General features: G+C 37.2%; 1 pseudogene; it reads left to right on the forward strand.

Annotated features, from left to right (window-relative positions):
• LOC123390363 overlaps positions 1-2,398 on the forward strand; it is a 32,009-nt pseudogene extending 29,611 nt beyond the window's left edge.
• Positions 2,399-7,318: the final 4,920 nt, after the last annotated feature.

Here is a 7,318-nt window from a genome sequence, read left to right on the forward strand (position 1 = left end):
GGGAAGCTACACTGAAAGAATAAGAATTAGGACATATACTTTATAAATATAAATATTTCAGTTTATTGGCTCTTTAATATGGGATAGTCATTTAGATTCTCTTAATCTGTTCTTCTACACTGAAAGGAATATGGTGGTAGTAGATGAGTATTTTAGTACTTAAATCATTCTCGTAATTAGACTTTCTATTTGATAAGTATTTTCAAATTTATCTCAGTTTCAGTTTTTATGCTTAATTATCTAAATGAATGCAATATTATAGATTCATAAATTAGTTATTGTTTGCAACTGTAGTGGTAACAATATACATGAAGATATAAGAAAACATTAAATTATGGGAGAACTATAACTTGTATACAATTTTAAGGATAGAACTTGATGCTTTCATGTTAAAAAGGGAGACTAGTGGGGGCTCCTAGGTGGCTCAGTCCTGAAGCGCCTGACTTCGACTCACTTCATGATGCCAGGGTCCTGGGATGAAGCCCCACATCAGGCTCCCTGCTTGGCAAAAAGTCTACTTCTACGTCTCCCCCTCCCTACTTGTGTTCCCTCTCACTGTGTCTCTGTCTAATAAATAAATAAAATCTTTAAAAAAAAAAAAAGGAGACTAGAATGTCTTAAATTTCCATTAGTGTCTTTTTCTTTCTTTATTTACATTATGAAATTTAATGGTTATGGAGTTTACCCTTCAAACATTCTTTTACACTAAAAAGTTAGAAATATACGTATTTTTGAAATTATTTTTCAACATTTCACTGACAAACGAAATCAACTTTTTGTTGGATTTTCAAGTATTTTTGCCTTATAACATAGCTAGCAAGATAGATTTCTCAAGCTCAAGCTATTATATACAACCCCCCGCACCCACCCTTATGGTTCAAATAATATTATTTGCAATCCTAATCACCCAACTCACAATTTAAGCAGATGTGTTTTTGTGTCTCTTTTTTTAAATGCAATGCACTATCCTTGCTCCTCTGTCTCTAACCCATTTAGGAGGAAGTTCCATATCATGTGGGGAAAAGGAACATTACCTAGAACAAAAGCCTGCTGTGAATAAAGAACACAATGGAAAATGATAAGTAAAATAAATTTCCTGCATTAAATTAATGCCCTCTACTATCTAAAGGTTATAACTACAGTGGCACAATTTCATGTTAGAAAATAGTAATTTTTAAGTCATTACATTTTCAAAATTAAATCAAAAGTATTTTTAGTATTTCAAAATGAGAGAATGCTTGAAAAAAATTTTAAAAATCATTGCAAAATCAGTTTTGATTCCTAAAGGGAAAACATGTAATAATATTGGTTTTATAAATTAGCCATTGTGATTTGTTGAATTAGGTTTTATATTTTGTTAACAGATCTTATATGATTGTGTTTACATTGTCAATGTTTTTCATCCAATTTTTTTCTTTTTCAGATAGTTATTTGTGCATAATGCACAATTTATGGAAAGTCAGAGAAAACATCTCAGAATTCATCCTTTTGGGACTTTTCCTATAACCAGAACATACAAAAAATTTTGCTTTGCTTTCTTCTTATTTTTGTTATGTTTCCATCTTGCTGGGAAATCTCCTAAATTCTCGTCTCTGTTCGCTTGTAGTGACCTTTTTTTACCAACCGATGTACTATTTCCTCAGCCACTTAGCCTTAATGGACATTTGCTACACCTCCTGTGTGACACCCAAACTGATTGGTGATCTGCTACTGGCTAGAAAAACCATCTCTTATGATAACTGCATGTTACAAGTCTTTGCCTTGCACTTCTTGGGAATGATTGAAATCCTCATCCTTACCATCATGGCCTTTGATCGCTACGCTGCCATCTGCAAACCTCTCCACTACCTGCTTATCATGAACAGGACCAAGGTGCCATCTCCTAGTCTTGGCTGCGTGGGGCTGGCGGGGGCTCTCCATTCTTTTCCTCATTATTGATGGCAATCCAATTGCCCTTTTGTGGTCCTAATGAAATCGATCACTACTTTTGTGATATCTTCCCTCTGCTGAAAGTTGCCTGCACTGATACCTACATCACTGGGGTCCTTGTGGTTGCCAATTCAGGAATGGTCACTTTAGTAACCTTTGTTCTCTTGTTTGGGTCTTATGTTGTTATATTATTCAGTTTAGGAAATCGCTCAGCTGAGGGAAGACGCAAGCTCTCTCTACCTGTGGGTCTCATATCACTGTGGTGATCCTATGTTTTTGGACCTTTTAATCTTTTGTCTACCTTCGACCTCCTACCAGTTTCCCTGAGGACAAAATATTTGCTCTATTTTACACCATCATTGCGCCTATGTTCAATCCCCTAATCTACACCCTGAGAAATACAGAGATGAAAAAAGCCATGAGAAGGGTTTGGTGTCAAAGGATATTTTCAGAAGAAAAACATAATTGACTTGTCCTACTCAATAAATGCTGAAATCTTCATGCAGGAGCAAAAATGAAGTTGAAATCAGAGAGCTCTGATCACTTAGATCATTGAAACCAATGAATTCACTTAATGACAATGAAACCAATGACATTCACTTAATGAATGTCAGAGATGATAAACTGCAGAATTAGTAATTAGACTTACTATTTGATAAGTATTTTACTAGTGGAACTGGAATTGGGTAGGAACACAAGTATATTAAAAATATTCTGGGCTAAAGGAATGATGTGTCTATGTCACATACAGTAAGCATTTCTGAAGCTTTGAGGCTGCTTGTGAACTTTAATATTTATTTGAATATGAAATTTATACATGAAGATTTGACAACATTTTGGCATTCTGTAGAGATGGAGATTAAAAGTGGTTTTCAGAAATTAAGAAAATTTTTTTTGTTATTGAGCTTTATTTTCTCTAGGAAATTCATCTAAATCTTATCTGAAATAAATTGTGTGATGAAAAAATCCATGCAGATAACTTGATTCTAAACCAAAGAAAAAGCAAAGAAAAAGAGGCGCTCATACTTGCCCTGTGGGAGCTGCCACACCCCCTCCCACCTCCCTTAACATGTCATAGATAGGGACAAAGGGAAAGGGGGGAATTTTCATTTCTGTTGTCATGGTTATTACATCACAGATACTCACAATGTGGAAAGACAAGATGAGAAAAGTAGTAGACCATATCCCTTCCAGTAGAGTAGGTACGGACCTTTGGTTGAATGACCTCAAAATGTGTGCTTGGGGAGAAACCTGCACGTCAGCTTTGACTTGACATGTAGACCTGAGACCTGAGAAATGCATTCCATTTTCATCATCCTTATGGACAAGGAATAGGGTCAACTGAACTTTTTCAAGATAGAACTTTTTCCTTCAGCATTATTCATATCTATATATATATATATATATATATATATATATATATATATATAATTTTCATCCTAAAGTGAGAACAGAGGTAATAAAACAGGGTTTTTTTTGACATTAAAATATATACTACCGTCATCCATGAATAGAACATATTGTCTATAGGTATTTTTGGAGAACCAATTTCCCAGGAAAACCAGAAAAACAATGTATGAAAATATTTTTTATCATCAGTAGATACGTAATGCAGATAATTAAGATCTTTATGAAAAAGATTTGACATTCATAAGAAAAAGATTGGTAATAGTGTAACACTATCAAGGGGGAGTATTTCTCAATACATGAAGAATATTTGACAATGAAATGCAATCACAGATTAAAAAAAATATTGGTTTCAACAGCAACATAAAGGGGGGAAAGTGGGGGGCACTTGGGTGGCACAGTGGCTTAAGCATCCAACTCTTGATTTTGGCTCAGGTCGTCATCTCAGGGGCATGGAATCAACCCTGCTTTCAGGCTCCACACTCAGCTTGGAGTGTGCTTGAAACTCTCTCCTTTCCCTCGGTTCCCTTCCACTTGTGCTTTCTTTCTCGCTACATAAATCAATAAATCTTTTTAAAAAATGAAGAGGCAGGAAATGGCGAGAAAATGATAAGAAATTGCAAATTATAGCACACTTATGTGCAAAAGAATCATATAAATAATAAATGTAGACAAATTATTAAGAAAAAATGAATATTGTGGTGCTTCAACTACAACCGTTGTACCTCAGAGTACAAGACAGTGTAGGACTATCTACAGGCTTTGAGAGAAAAAAATGTGAATGATAAGTCTTACTCTTAGTCCTATTGTTTTTTCATTAATGCAAAAAATAAAAAGATACTTTCATCTCCGCCTAATATTTCCTTCCCACCCCCAGGTCTATTTGAGCAAATGTTTTTCCTTTATTACCTAATTTCCTAACATCATAAGTGCTTAATCTGTAATACAACACTTTCCAGTCCGCATATAACCGATCGGTATATTTTGTCTTCCTCCTGACGAGCCACCTTTAATAGCACTTCGGGCGAAGACTGATCATCAAACCCAGGAGTCCTCCACTTTGCTTTGCCAGTCCGTCCCTTACAGTTTTTTAACGATTCGGCTTCTGTCCAGAATCCCGGCCCCCCCCCACTAGCATCTTGTAATTATTCATTACTCCCCATCTAACTGATAAGTTCCAGTTATCAGTTGTCCCTTTAAATATGACCTGACTAAATTTGAAATGCCTTTGAGACATGCATTAGTGGGCTCGGGACACCTGTGAAGGCCTATTAATTAACGCCTTAACCATCTAACAACAGGAATCGATGATTATTTCCCTATTTATTCTCAACGGTGGCTTGTCCTTCCACGATGCTTTCTTCTCACCCTCTTATAGAAAGAAATAGGTAACCCACAGACAAGACCATATTTTATCTTCGAAACACCTAATTTAATCATAAATTCTACCAGACGGCTACATCTAAGGATTAACTATACAAGCATAGGCAGTTAGCAAATGCAGATTTAATTACCTTTTTTTTTTTGGATCTCCCAGATTCTATCCCAAACTTAATGTCTCGACAAACAATTGCGTGAATACCCTCCAGCTAGACTTCTTAATCACCTACATTCACCCACAGCGTTCTCCAAGGCCTCGTCTTTCTTTCAACAACTTTTCTTCCTGTGTGGCCTTATGATGGACTATTAACTCATTCCTCTCATTGCTACGTCAAAGCCCATTATGGTACATTGGACATTCTTCAGTGCTCCATAACTGTTTAAGCTTTTGAAATACGATTTGTAATGATGCCACCTCCACGTTTGAGGACTTGGAGTGCTGGGCGCCCCAAATGCTTTCTTCCTTGGTGAGGAAGTAAAGCTAAGCAAGATTCAGGGGTAGGGGCTGCAGAGCAGAGCCTGGACGATGGCCTGGCGTGGTTTGGAGCGGACTGGAGGCTCATTGGGCACCCACAGACCCTTCTGGGGTCTGAGCCATACGAAATCATGGTGTGCAACCTATGGACCCTAGAGGGGAGGAAGTTTCTGTTTACTAACGTGTATAATGTTAATGTGTTAATATCACGTTTCACAGTGGGGCGATCTCGGTCCAAACGGTGCGCAAAATCGCCCATTGCGTTAGGAGCAGCGTCAGTTTACTGATGCCGTCACCACCCACTATGGTGATAACAGTTATAATACAGTTCGTGTTTCATTCCAAGCCTGCTGAGCGTGATCATTTTAAGCTTTCTTGCCACACACACCCCACTCGTCGTGAACTTTATATAACCGTCTGGTCATCATGTATTTGTCACTTATCCATCACAATGTAATATGCATATACCAATCATCATACTTTTTTACACTCGACTATATACAATATATTTGTCCCTGATTCCCCCATCAGGTTGACAAAACCCAAAACAAACCAAACCCACAACCCACAGATTCCTTCGGGAGAGTGGGAATAGACTGGACCAAATGAAACAACCTAGACGTTGCTTTCAAGTTAATTCTCTGAAGGGCAAATCCAACTTCACACTCTTCCCTGGGTTGCTATTTTTTTTTTTGCCTTGAATATGTTTTTAGAGTTGTCTTTGCTTCTGTATTTTCTCATATTTAACTTATAAAATAGAATACACTGCACACATAGAGAAGTAGAGCGAGGAGAGAGAGAATAGGCGCTGGGGTTGGGGGTAGAGAACTGGGCAGGAAAACACCCCTGTAATCTCCATATGAATAAAAAAATTGGACAACACTACCATCATCTCTCAGAGTCAAGAACCATCCTGTCTCACTGCTCAACTTCCTAAGGATTAACTATTTCTGCTTGATATTGACTCTGCACTTTCCTCTGTGCCTAGTGACCCTTAGTCAAGTATTATCTTAGCTGTTACAGAGTTTTGTTGTGGCTCAAATAAGAACCAAGTGGGAAGTCTTTGTGAAGATTCACCAAACGGAGAGTACTTAGGTGTATGACACCCAGCAAAAACGCTCATTTAAGATTTTCAAATGCAGATTTTTGTCAAAATGCAAAAAATTTTCTTTTTCAAATAACTTTTAAAAAAAAAAAAAATGTTCTAAATCAGGGGCACTCTCAGTGATTTTTTAGTCCCCTTAAGCGTCCAACTCTTGATTTCTAATCAGCTGGAATGATCTCCGGTCCTGAGATCAAGCCCTGGTCCAGTGGGGGAGACGGAGGGAAAGTGGGGCCTGCTTGAGGTTTCTTTCTCCCGCTCCCTCTTCCCCTATCCCTGCTCGCCTACTCTTTTTCAGTATTTGCTCTTAAAAATAAATCTTTATTTTTTCTCATAAACCGAAAAATAATACTAGCTTCTATTAGTTTATAACTTTTCCCTATATTACTTGGAAGTACTCTATAACTCATTGTCAATTCTTTTAAAGACAGTTTTTTGAGCAGAAAATGAAGACCATTAGTTACCAATGAGGGCCAAGGATGTCTAAACTTCTACTTCTGTCAGTTTATGGAGATCAGAGAAAGGGATTAGGACCCTCAAGTCAAGTTTGTTTTTCATAGCAGAATTCCTTTAAGTGCAGGAGAATATGGTCCCTGGCGCCCTGGCGGAATTTCTAATGACAAATTCCTAAATGGCATGCAATATTAATTGTGGTTTGCCACCACTGTTTATAATCCGGGATTGATCCTAGCTGCACTGGTGTCAACTTAGATCTAAAGGGAATCAACCTGGTGAACTTCTATTTGGGAAGGTTAAACCCAAATTTCCTTGGAAAGAATAGTGATCTAGGATAGAGAGACAGTAATTTTATAATGCACTCTCTATAAAGTATTAATTAATCATGTGGGCTTGGGCATCTCTAGGGGTAAATTTTAATGATGAAAATATAGATGTGATTTGATTCTTTGGATATAAAATTATTCCATTTGACTTCCAACTGTCACTCTGAATATATGAACTCACTGTGAGAATGTTGGTTGAGCGATGTCAGTTGTCTTTAAAAATAATACCAGCTTTCTTTCTGT

Source organism: Mustela putorius, unplaced genomic scaffold (assembly GCF_011764305.1).
Source record: "Mustela putorius furo isolate JIRA1106 unplaced genomic scaffold, ASM1176430v1.1 tig00537332_pilon_pilon_pilon, whole genome shotgun sequence".
NCBI classification, from domain to species: Eukaryota; Metazoa; Chordata; class Mammalia; order Carnivora; family Mustelidae; genus Mustela; species Mustela putorius.